Consider the following 13,051-nt stretch of genomic DNA (forward strand, 5'->3'; position numbering starts at 1 on the left):
AAGAAGCCCCTCCCTTCTTGTCCTTTGGTCCATCTTTGGTCCGCACCCTCTTCACTCTCTGTCTCCAAATCAAGTCAGAAAGCTAAGGGTAATCATGGACTCTGATCTGAACTTTAAGAGCCATATCAAGTCAGTAACATCAGCAGCATCGTGTTCCTGTTTGGTAAAAGTTCAACCTAGTTTTGCTGGCAGCAAACGTTCAATTGCCAAATTAAAACCTTTGTAGCTATGTGTTAACCCACATTTTGAGATTTCACATTCAAAACTCGCGTTCACACACGTTTACATGCATTTACATATACCTTTAGTTGGAAATGCTTGAATGCGCGTTACCAAGGGCAGTGTGATATAGCTTAAGGCTTTACCTTTTGACTTAAAATTCCTATGATATTTTCATTCGAAAGCATGACTGAACTGTTTTCTGAACCCTTGGACTGTCCTCTGGGGTCCAGATGACCCGATCCTTACATTGACGTGTTATTCTTACCATGACACAGGTGGATAAAGGTGAAGAGGATTTCATATAATCCATGGACACAAGTGAAGGTCACAAATTATTGAAAAAAAAAGGTATACCACACTGTCTTGTGGGGTCCAGATGACCCCACTACCAATGTTAAAGTGCTTAGGATAGCACAAGGGTTTAAAAATAGTGCCTAAGAACCACAGCTACCAGAACTTACTGAAGAAAAAAAAAAGATTTCATACCGAGTGGGTGAGAGATCAACTGAAGATAGAGCACATAATGTGATTAAATCTCTGTACTGACAATTGCTTATCTAGAATCCACAAAAAGAAAGAGAAATGTTTGACTTTCTTGATGCAGACACAAAGAGGTTTAATAAATGCTCCTTTAGTTACCCTTCATGTGCTTGATAATGTACGAAACAAGAGACCGTAATACACCATCTTCAGTGTTGCAGTGTTTATTGCACAGAATTTCCCTTGAACAAGCAAAAATCCAAACATTAAAAAGTTAATGTCATGGTGCCTGGCAAACTCCTCCCCCTCCAGCCCTGCCTGCTCTGCTCCCTGATTGCCACCAGCTGACTTCACTCACCTCATCTGCCATGCTGCTTAAAAGGAGACCTCACTCATCAGTTCGACGCCAGTTCGTTGCCCATTATGGTGACTAAGCCTGGTTCACAGTCTAAGCGCTCATGCTCATGCCTTGCTCCCAGCCTTGCACTAACTCTTGCTCCTTTGTCTCAGGATACCCACATCTCACGAGTGACGTCAGCACTGCCTTCCACTCTGTGGCTCTTGGGATCATCTGAAGACCTCCCGGATCACACTCACCGCTTTAAGCCCTCCAGCCACGCCATCAGCCGCCGTCAAGACCGGACCTCATTCATCCACAACTACTACCAGCTTTGGAGAATCAATAAATCCTTTCTCACCAAATACTCACCTGTCTTTCCTCTGGGTTCCAGCATCTGGGTTCTCACGCCTTGAGCGCCATGACAGAACGAACTGGCCAAACTCCGGACCCAGCTGACCCAGAAGAACTTCGCTACGCCATCAATCAGCAGGGTATCGCCCTGGGCTGCCAAACCGATGCCTTGTCGCAAGTTGCTTCTGCCCAGCAGGAACTTTTTCGGCGTTTGGATGGCTTAACGCAATCACTAATGGATCTCTCAGGTCAGATGGCTCCCCCCGCAGCAGCTCCCTCTGCTTCCGGTGTCGTCGCTGATTCCGCCTCCGCTCCCTCGCCTGAAAACTTCCGCCCACAGCCCGAACCATATTACGGTGACGTCGAAGCCTGTGGGGGTTTCCTTCTCCAGTGTCGCCTGCTGTTTCAGCAAGCCCCAAGGTATTATAACTCCGATCTTGGCAAAATCACCTTGATCATTAATGCTCTCCGTAACAAAGCTCTGCAGTGGGCCCAGGCGTTTCTGGCCATACATCCTGTCGCACATCTAACCTATGATCGTTTCCTGGAGGAATTCAAGCTGGTGTTTGACCAACCTCGCAAACAGGAGGAAGCCGCACGTAAGCTCCTCGCCCTCAAACAGCATAACCGATCAGTCAGCGATCATGTCATTGATTTTAGGATACTGGCGGTGGAGGCAGGCTGGACAGACCCAGCATTACGAGGGGTCTTCTACCAATCTTTGAATGAAGCCATAAAAGACCACCTGTGCTCACAACCGGAAACCCATTCATTTGAGGAACTCGTCACTGCTGCCCTTCGCTCAGACACACGTTTACGTGAGCGACAACACGAGAGACCTCCGCCTACTCGCAAGAACTCATCTACTCCTGTTCAAGGTACTACATCACACGTTCCACCAGTGATTCCAGCTGAACCCCCCCACAGCCAATTGGACGAACCAATGCAAATCGGCCATTCTAAGCTCTCTGCAGAGGAAAGACGGCGCCGACGGGCCGAGGGGGCGTGTTTTTACTGTGGACAGTCAGGACACCAGGTACAGCAGTGCAGTTTACGTTTAAACTCACAAACCCCCCCGCTAGAAGACAGGCCACGGGCAGGTACCTTCAGGTCATGCCCTAAAGACTTTCTTCAAATCCCTGTCAAGCTATGTCATGCCTCTGAAACTTTGGACCTCCACGCCTTAATTGACTCTGGTGCAGAACAAAACCTTATTGACCATAGTATTGTTTCTCGTCTGTTTTTGCCCACTGAACTTCTTCCTTCGCCGGTTAAAGCGGCTGGGTTGGGAGGTCAGCAGCTTTCTATCATTACGCATAGCACCAAACCTATTCTACTGGTTTCTTCCGGAAATCATAGGGAATTCACCCGGTTCTTCGTTACTCGTACCCCCCAAAATCCTGTGGTGCTGGGGTTTTCCTGGCTCCAACGTCACAACCCACAGTTTGATTGGGTGCGTCGTCGTATCACTGGTTGGAGCGAGTTTTGTCTCGCTAACTGCCTGCAATCTGCTATTCCGCCTGTCAGCTCTTCCCCGTCTAGCTCCCCGGAAGAAATTGATCTCTCTAAAGTACCTAGTTGTTATCACGACCTCCGCGCTGTCTTTAGCAAAACTAAGGCCGGCACCTTACCCCCGCACCGGCCTTACGATTGTTCCATCACGCTACTCGATGGTGCACCTCTCCCTAAAGGCAGACTGTTTAATCTTTCCGGTCCTGAGAAAGTAGCTATGGAGAGTTACATCCAGGAGGCGCTTTCTTCTGGACACATCCGTCCCTCGTCCTCACCAGTCGGGGCGGGGTTTTTCTTCGTCGAGAAGAAGGATAAAACCCTCAGACCCTGCATTGACTATAGAGAACTTAATCAGATCACTGTTAAGGATAAATACTCTCTCCCTCTGATTAGTTCTGTTTTTGATTCCATTCAGGAAGCTCGCATCTTCTCTAAACTTGATCTGCGCAACGCTTACCACCTCGTTCGAGTTAAGGAAGGTGACGAGTGGAAAACTGCCTTCAATACCCCTCTTGGCCACTATGAATATCTGGTTATGCCATTTGGGTTGACCAACGCTCCTGCCGTCTTTCAACGTCTCGTTAATGACGTTCTTCGGGACTTCATCAACCGGTTTGTTTTTGTATACCTCGACGATATCCTTATCTACTCCAAAAACCCTGAGCAACATCCTGAACATGTTCGGCAGGTTCTACAACGTTTATCTGAGAATCATCTCTTCGTCAAAGCAGAGAAATGTCAATTCCATGCCACAGTAATCCCCTTCTTGGGTTATATATTTGAGGCAGGCAGCATCCGTCCTGACCCGGTAAAGATCGAAGCTGTCTCCAAATGGGAACCCCCTAACTCCCGAAAGAAACTCCAACAGTTTTTGGGGTTCGCCAATTTTTACAGGCGGTTCATCCGTAATTACAGTGCCATTGCCGCCCCCCTGACTAAACTCACCTCCATTGCTCGGGCTTATCATTGGGATTCCTCTGCTCAAAAAGCCTTCGACACCCTCAAAAGTCTCTTTGTCTCCGCTCCCATCCTGATTCAGCCCGATCCCACCAGACAATTTGTAGTCGAAGTTGACGCCTCCGACTCTGGCGTAGGGGCCGTCCTGTCCCAACGTGAGGAGACATCTGGCAAGCTCAAGCCCTGCGCCTACTACTCCAAGAAACTTACTCCCACGGAGCGCAACTACGACGTGGGCAACCGTGAACTCCTGGCTATTAAGTTAGCACTCGAAGAGTGGCGTCATTGGCTGGAGGGTGCGGTCCACCCATTCATTGTCTGGACTGATCACAAGAACCTCTCATACCTCCGTTCCGCCAAGCGTTTAAATTCTCGTCAGGCCCGCTGGTGTCTATTTTTTGACCGGTTCAACTTCACTATAACATACAGACCTGGAAGCCGCAATATCAAGCCGGACGCCCTTTCCCGGAAATACAGCTCTTCTGACGACCAGGATAACACTATGGCCACCATCATACCTCCCACCTGCATCATTGGAAGCCTCACCTGGGATATCGAAAATAAAGTCCTCCAGGCACAAGGTGAGGATCCTGGTCACCCGGTTCCCCCTGACGGCACTCTTTATGTTCCCCGGTCTCTCAGGTCCGACGCTATCACATGGGCCCATGCCTCACGCATTGCCTGCCACGGAGGAGTCACCAGGACCATCAACCTCCTCCGTCGGCGGTTCTTTTGGCCTACTATGAGGAAGGACGTGAAGGAGTACGTTGCCGCCTGCACCACCTGCGCACGCTCAAAGTCCTCGAACTCACCTCCTTCTGGCCTTCTGCATCCTCCGTCCATTCCCTGCCGCCCTTGGTCCCACATTGCTCTGGACTTTGTCACTGGTCTCCCACCTTCACTGGGTAACACTGTCATTCTCACAGTCATCGATCGATTCTCTAAATTTGTCCACTTCATTCCGCTCCCACAGTTACCCTAAGCCACAGAAACCACAGAGATCCTCACCCAGCACGTGTTCCGTCACCACGGGATCCCGGCTGATATCATCTCTGACCGGGGCCCTCAGTTTATCTCCCAGGTGTGGAAGACCTTCTGTGGTGCTCTGGGAGCCACCATAAGCCTCACATCTGGGTACCATCCTCAATCGAATGGCCAAGCAGAGAGGGCAAATCAAGAACTTGAAACCATGCTCCGTTGTGTCGCCGACCAGAACTCATCCGACTGGTCCAGGTACCTCGTTTGGGCAGAATACGCCCACAACACTCACCCATCCTCTGCTACAGGATTGTCCCCGTTCGAGGCTGCTCTAGGCTACGCACCACCTCTGTTCCCTTCACACGAGCTGGATCTCGCTGTTCCCTCGGTGCAAGAACACCTCAGCCGCTGACAGGACACATGGCATCGTACCAGGGCAGCACTGCAACGTACCAGGGAGAACAACTGTCGTTCAGCTAACCGTCACCGGGTGGAGGGACCCACCTATCATCCTGGGCAAAAGGTCTGGCTCTCCTCTCGCAATATTCCCATTCATGCCACTTCTCGCAAGCTTGCCCCCCGTTTCATAGGTCCATACACCATCGACAAAATCATCAATCCCGCCTGTGTTCGCCTCCGACTCCCAGCTGCCCTCAAAATTCATCCTTCGTTCCATGTCTCGCAAATAAAGCCTGTGATGGACAGCGCTCTGTGCCCGCCGTCCGCTTCCCCTCCGCCCGCCCGGCTCATCGACGGCGCCCCGGCTTATACCGTCAGCCGGATTTTGGACATCCGTCGCCGGGGTCGTGGCCATCAATACCTCGTGGACTGGGAGGGTTATGGTCCGGAAGAACGCTCATGGGTCTCCCGTTCTTTGATTCTGGACCCTACCCTCATCTCTGACTTTTTCCGTTCGCACCCGGATCGGCGCCCCGGACCGCCTGGAGGCGGTCGTTGAGGGGGGGGTACTGTCATGGTGCCTGGCAGACTCCTCCCCCTCCAGCCCTGCCTGCTCTGCTCCCTGATTGCCACCAGCTGACTTCACTCACCTCATCTGCCATGCTGCTTAAAAGGAGACCTCACTCATCAGTTCGACGCCAGTTCGTTGCCCATTATGGTGACTAAGCCTGGTTCACAGTCTAAGCGCTCATGCTCATGCCTTGCTCCCAGCCTTGCACTAACTCTTGCTCCTTTGTCTCAGGATACCCACATCTCACGAGTGACGTCAGCACTGCCTTCCACTCTGTGGCTCTTGGGATCATCTGAAGACCTCCCGGATCACACTCACCGCTTTAAGCCCTCCAGCCACGCCATCAGCCGCCGTCAAGACCGGACTTCATTCATCCACAACTACTACCAGCTTTGGAGAATCAATAAATCCTTTCTCACCAAATACTCACCTGTCTTTCCTCTGGGTTCCAGCATCTGGGTTCTCACGCCTTGAGCGCCATGACAGTTAAAGTAAAGAATGAACATTTGGTGCAGCTCCAAATCTTTTTGAAGTCTTAAACTGTGACTGAAGTAAAAATAAAGTAAAATATTTGATAGATCATCTCTAGTTTCACTCAAGAGATTAAAACTAGCTAAAAGTGAGGCCTGTATTTTTGTGACTTAGATGTTTACATCAGGGAATTACACCATGCCAATGGTTAGATCCTCCTCAGACAAGTTGGCTGTGGAGAAAAAGGTTTGGATGAAACAGAACAGTACAGCTCTGGTCACTTTAAAAAGCTTATTTTGGTTCCAAACAAGGAGCATCTTCAATTTTTTTGTTGCTACATCTTTTTTGGACAAAAATAATGCATAAAGGTAACTACTTAAGGTAAAAGCAGTTTTCCTATTTTTATGAAGCTATAAATGTCTTTATGAGGCAAATGTTGAATACAGGTGTGGACACAGAAACCTCCTCACAAATATTAAAGCACAAATAAAAAACATTAACATGAAAAAAAAAAAACTACTAAGAGCTGTTTTGACCTCAATATTGACCTATCATTTCAAGACAAAACACATTAGATAAGTGTGTAGAAGTGTACACTAGTTTTTGGACAGTAAGCCGCTGTGGAATATAAGTAAAAGCAGAGAAAGATGCATAATAAAGAAGATAAAATCACATATAAGTCACACTTAAGTATAAAACTCACTTTTGGGAGAGAAGTGCAACACTTCTGAACGACTCCATCAACTCATAATGCTGTGTTCAAATCGAATGTGATTTCAATTCGCTTCCGCTGTGAGTGGGAGAAACTACCGTTAAATTTTTTTTTTTTCCTCTTCGCTACATAGAAGCTTTGTCTGTATATGTAATTTATAACGGATGACATTGAGAAATGTGATGTATTTATTTTGAAAAGCTCTACAAAAACATTTATAAGCATGAATCCATGCCTGGATTGTGAGCTCATTCAGTTTTTTTTGTCTTTGTTGAGGTTTACCATCTACTGCAGGAGCTGTGCTTGAATGACGGCGCTTTCAGCAGTACTTACGTCTCTCTGTGACCCAGTTTAATGACTTGCTGTCCTCCTTCAGTCAGAGAAAGGGAAAAAATCAAAACAAGAATATTAATGTCTTGATGAAAATAGGAAAAAAAATTATAAAGTTCAGGAGAATGATCAAATTCTCCTCCATGTTTGTTTTTGAACCTACCTAATGATCAGACTGACACCTACAGTGCCCTTTAGCGGTTGTTAGTGGGAAACAACAGCTAAAGGGCAACCGATTGTTGGTGCAAAAATGATAAATATATGAACCTATATTTATTTTGTAAAAATCACACATAAGTTGATACTTAGTATAAGTTACACCCCTGGCCAAACTATGCAAAAAGTGTAACTTATACTCCGAAAATACGGCAGAAGGTGATTTAAATTGATGAGTTTTGTAAGTTTCATCACATGACCTACATTGTTCCCATATGTGAGAACTTTATGTCTGGCTCCAAGTGCCATCAGAGCAATGTAGTCACACAGCATCATTAGAACAAGCATCCAGAGGATTGGAAATATGACCAAAAGGACTGTTTTGTGCTGCCCTTAGATTATTATTATTAATATTAATAATAATAATAATGGATTGGATTGCCCTCACATTTTCTACGACCCCTCTGACCAACACTGAGACATTCATACGTATTCACACACCAGCTGAGCCATACTAGAGCCGGGGAGGGTGAAGTGTCTTGCCCAAGGACACAACAGCAGATTCTTGCTGGCCCAACATGGCGACCTCTGGGAATTTAACAAAGATGCCACTGCTAGGCTTGAGTCAAGAATAGATGTCAACTGTTTCTTGTAAGTCAATGAACTTTTCCAAACTAAATGCCACAGAAAAAAAAACAGATGCCTGTCATTCAAAACCAACAGTTTCTGAAGCGTGTTGCTTCGCCACAATAGAAAAGCTCGTCCTCTCTGGTTTTTGCTTTGAACCCAAGATAAAAACGTACGCTTGGAAAGCCATTTAGAGCCAGAAGTGGCTTGAGTGTGGCTATATTCCATCCCCATCACCAGCATCTTTGGCCTCCAACATAAAGAATTCCAACGAGACAATTTTGCGCAGTGTGGGGTGAGCTGACAGGGAGTGTTATTAAAGCACAGGGTGCTGACCGCTCTCAAAGTTATTAAAGTGCTGTGAGATTGTGTCTGTGATAGCCCTGCCGGTCGGGATGTCCTTCACACACGTACAGGTGCATTAGAGTGGGGATGCGGTCATCGCAATGAGAGTGGGGGGTGGCTGAAGCCTTCTGTGTGTTGTGGGCTAGTGTTGGGGTGACAGGAGTGCATAAACAACTGCAGCAACATATAGAGTGCTGTCATTTTTAAAAAACATGTTTGTATAGCAATTAACAAAGATCACCCATGTTCATAAATTCTTCTTGTTTTTAAGGGGAACACCTTAACATTTTTTTGTGCTGAATATTTTAATCTGAAAAATGAATAAAAAGACATTACACAATCTAATGGAGCTGTTGGAGAAAACAACTAATTTTGTTAAGATTAAAATACATTTTCATTTTTTCTGCCTTAGAAATGGTTACTATAAAGTTTCTTTAGCCTGGTGGAGGTGAGGGGTGCAACATACGTTTGGATTTTATGTTTCAAAAGCTTCAAAAAAATTGTAAACAGATGATCTGAAACAATTTTTTTCTCCTGAAGCAAAGTAAATACACAATGGTTTCCTAAGCTTTTATGTAAAATGCTGAACAAACATGAGAAGAGCGAGATGGCTGAATTTGTAGGTTTAAGTGCAGAGGGGAAAAGCCCTGAACATCAATCTGTTCTTTTCACTCTCTCAATCTGTTTCGGCTCCTCTGATGTGACAGCATGGGGGACCACAGCCCCTCAATTCATCACTGAGTCTGGAAATAAGAGGACACCTCCAGTTTGTCATAGTAGATTAGTCAGTGGCCCATAACCACTGTCCTTAATAGAGCCTCCAGTGTTTCATTTGAGGTGTCCAGAAGATGATGACTGCATGGGAAATCCAGTGTGGATGTGAACCCTGAAGCTCCAGTGAAAGACGCATATTGAGCAGCTGAATTAGGTATTCAAGTTTTTTTTTTTTCCATTTAAATAAATGAAGTGAATCTGGTCTTTAATGACAAGATTTGCAAGGATCATAAAGTTCTGATTTTCTTTCAGCTTCAAATACAATTCTTCAGGGTCGGTAAGCCTGAAATCTGCACACAACTGATAGTAATCTATGATATTTCTTAATTGTTGATTAGCTGTGACATGGTCGATCACAGGTCCTGGCAGAAGAATTAGCCCCTGTCTTCGATAATTGCTTCAGCATACAGTAGTGAAGTGTAATGGACAGTGCATGGTTAGCACTGGACCCTGATAGCATCTGGCTGCTTCCCCTCCTGACCTTGACTGACTGTATGGCTCTTTGAAAGTCTAAGTGCCCATCTTACAGTATGCCCGAAGCCATTTTGAAGTCCATACACATTCATATAAGTCCTTCTTATTGATTCTTTTACTGCTGTTCACACACAGTCTGGCAATGTAGAGTATCAATTATCTCTATGTGAGCTGCTATGTCTGGGGGAAAATGTGATCTATAGCCAGGGAATCTGAACATTTGCAGGACAGAAAAAAAAGCCTCAGTGAGACACTGACAGCCCCAACATGTGTTCAATAAAGATACGTTTTTGACCTTGCAGACTTAGGAATAGCTAGTAGCTTTTAGGACCCATCAAAACAATGTTCAGAGCTATTGTTAAGTAAGAAGTTTAGGTTAAAAATTTAGCCCAAATTTCCCCCTAAAAAAAAAAAAAAAAGGTTTTACCACTAATGGACACAGAACTGTTGGGGGTTGCTTATTTGGTCTTGGGTGATGTGTGCTGTCTCTGCCCCTCTTCCTGTTTACCTGGGAGTCCTCTGGGGTGAGGTTGAGCTGAAAAGCCCAGTCGGAGCCAGTCAAAGGGAGCGTGGCGCAGTCTTGACCCTGGCGCTCCACTCATTGTGTAGTGCAGCGGTGTAATGAGGCCCTGTGTGGATATTGATATGACAGAACAAAAGGCCAAGGTGCAGTAAGGACAGCAATGCACACGTTTCACACCATTTGTTTTTCACACCGTATCCATCACATTAATGGGTCACCTTTCTGTGACAGCTCATGATTACCTGCTTACCCATGGAGAGAAAAGGGGTAGAGAGAGGGAGAAAGCATGGTGGGTGCATGGACGAAGAGATAGGAGGGGAGATAAGGAGCGAAGGTGCTTCGTCGGTGAGGTTAAGAGGTGAGCTGGGGTTGGAAGGGGGCTCAGGCATTGTGGGGGATGGGAACCTGGTGCCATTTTTTTCCCCCTACTTTTCTTTCATGAGGATTGGCTCTGGCCCTGTCATCATCCTCACAGAGTGAATTTATGACAGGTCAGCTCTCCATGTAGTCACCTGATGGATGAAGAACATCCAAGTTTATTTGGGGCATAGAGGAAATGGCTGAACAATTCCCTAAAGCACAGATATATTTTCTTTCTTTTTTCAAGCAAACTTGGAGTAACTAGAAAAAAAAAGAAGATGTTTAGTATTCCACCCACAACCCCTTTAAGCATTCAGTTTAAGTTCCCAAAAGCACAATTTTAATTGTCTTGTTTATGGGAAATTCTGCCCGCATAATGCATCTATTACCCCTCGTAAGTGAATAATTATTGGCTATAAAACGTTGGAGTGGAAAGGGTTTTCTCTCATTGATGACATATTGTGATATGAAATTTTGTGTTTGCTCTGTTTTTTTCTCCATCTCTGCTTGGTAATTGTTCATGAATGCCTCATTTATTGCCATGTCCAGCCAATTTAAATGCGGAAAACTTTGCTTGGATTTATTTTATTGTTATAACAATGAGTCTGCTGCTGACACTTAGAAATGGGATATAGATTATGTAAAACAGACTAAGGGTAACTTTTGGGAAGTTGAAACAATTTGATTGTAGCAACATCTGAGTACTTTAAATTACACTCATGCTCAGAGCATCCTGCAGCATTTTCTGGGCTTTTTTTATTATTTTATTTGCTTTGATCCCACAAGTGGCTTCATCTCCAGCCATTTCAGGAACCATAAATATATGTGACCAGCATCCTCATATGTTCATGCAATTTGTTTTACAAGAACAAAATTAACTTTAACATTAAATTATTCGTTCTTGATGTTTAATAAAAAAATAAAGTTTAGCCCTGCAAAATAATGCTTAGAATAGTGCATTGTGTCGCTTCAGTGTTGTTAGTACTTTGAAAACAGCAGAGAAGAACAGGTAGGAACTGAGTGGTGCATAGACATATAGTGTGCAGTTTCAAAACCTTTTTTTAACATAATCAAACCGAAAAAGCTATAACAGAGTTTTTAAAAGTCTGATTTAGTGTCATTTAGTGTTACCCAAGTTATTATGTACGGTGAGATTTTGCAACTGAGCACCAAAGCTGCGTTGACACTGAACACAACTCACGCGGTATGGAGCGCCTAGTTTTAATGTTGAGTTTATGTACAGATGTGATGAAAGGTCTTAAAGTGTGTTTCGAGCATTGGGCATGGAGCCACTCTCTAGCAGAAGCAAATTTTTGGCATCAGAACTTTGGACAAGAATTTCCATCACATCAACCAATCAGGAAGTCAGTTTTGGTAGTGATGTGTTTTTGATGTGAACCAACATAGAGAAGGATCTGAGCATTCTCCTCCCAAACTTTGTAACGTTTTTCCTTTTTGAATGGAGGCTATAACAAAAAGGTCAATTTCTTGTTTTTATTTTTTTCCTTTTACGGACCAATAGGGGAAAACAAGTTGACTGGGCCACAGTGAGACAGAACTAGCACTGAAAGCCATTCAGGTGCTTCTCCTGCAGTAGATGGTGAAGCTAACCGTACTGGAAGCATCTTTGAAGGATCTCATGAACCCAGGCATGGAGATGTGCTTGCCAGCGACTTTGTCGAGGTCACATAAATAAACAAACCTGATCTCTCACCATTGTTCATGTCTTCCATAATGTAGCAATGAGGCAAAAAACTGCGTCCAGTGTGAAGGCAGTATTCGGCTGAGGTAGAAAAAAAAAGAGGGAAGATTTTGTTTAAAAAAAAAGGGTGCATTTGGCATGCATGTCTTTAACCTTAATCCTCATCTGGTGAGGGATTTGATGTTGAGGTTCCTGAAACATCAAATGGTTATATTCTTCATTGTTGACTTGGCTGAAGATTCTGCTTGCCTCATCAGTCACTGACTTTATCCATTCAAGATCATTACTGGCGTTTCCCCAAGAAACCTAAAGTCATTTATGACGAACATTTCAACCTTAAGTTATTGCAGGGAAATGGCAAGATCCTATTTTATGATAAAACAAGACTAGAGGAATGCACACCCGGAAACGCCTTACGTCAGCAGATCAGGCGAGAGGCAGGGGAGGACAGACGAGGGAAGGGAGGAATCACTTTGTCCCAAATTAAAGTCAGACTGTCATCTTTTCATCTAATTGCCTGGAACCATTACCGGACACTGCAAAAAAATAGTGTTAGCATATGCATTTATTTTGCAGTCAATTGATGCGCTTCACTCCAAGGACAGTCTACCGAGACCAAACTGGAGGCATGCGGGCATGCCTTGCTGTATGAATGCAGGAAGGATTGCAGCTTTTATAACAGTGAGACAGTTTACCATATGTCATAGCATGCAGCACACATGAGGTGATGGTGTCAATACATCTTGCATCTGCCCAACAGAGGCATC

General features: G+C 45.1%; 1 long non-coding RNA gene across 1 annotated transcript; it reads left to right on the forward strand.

Moving 5' to 3' along the window:
* The first annotated feature begins 1,083 nt into the window (after positions 1-1,083).
* LOC110015632 lies at positions 1,084-1,404 on the forward strand. The gene is made up of 2 exons (XR_002290875.1): positions 1,084-1,128; positions 1,213-1,404. It is a non-coding gene; the product is annotated as an uncharacterized LOC110015632 (long non-coding RNA).
* Positions 1,405-13,051: the final 11,647 nt, after the last annotated feature.

Source organism: Oryzias latipes, chromosome 9, assembly GCF_002234675.1.
Source record: "Oryzias latipes chromosome 9, ASM223467v1".
In the NCBI taxonomy this organism is placed as follows: Eukaryota; Metazoa; Chordata; class Actinopteri; order Beloniformes; family Adrianichthyidae; genus Oryzias; species Oryzias latipes.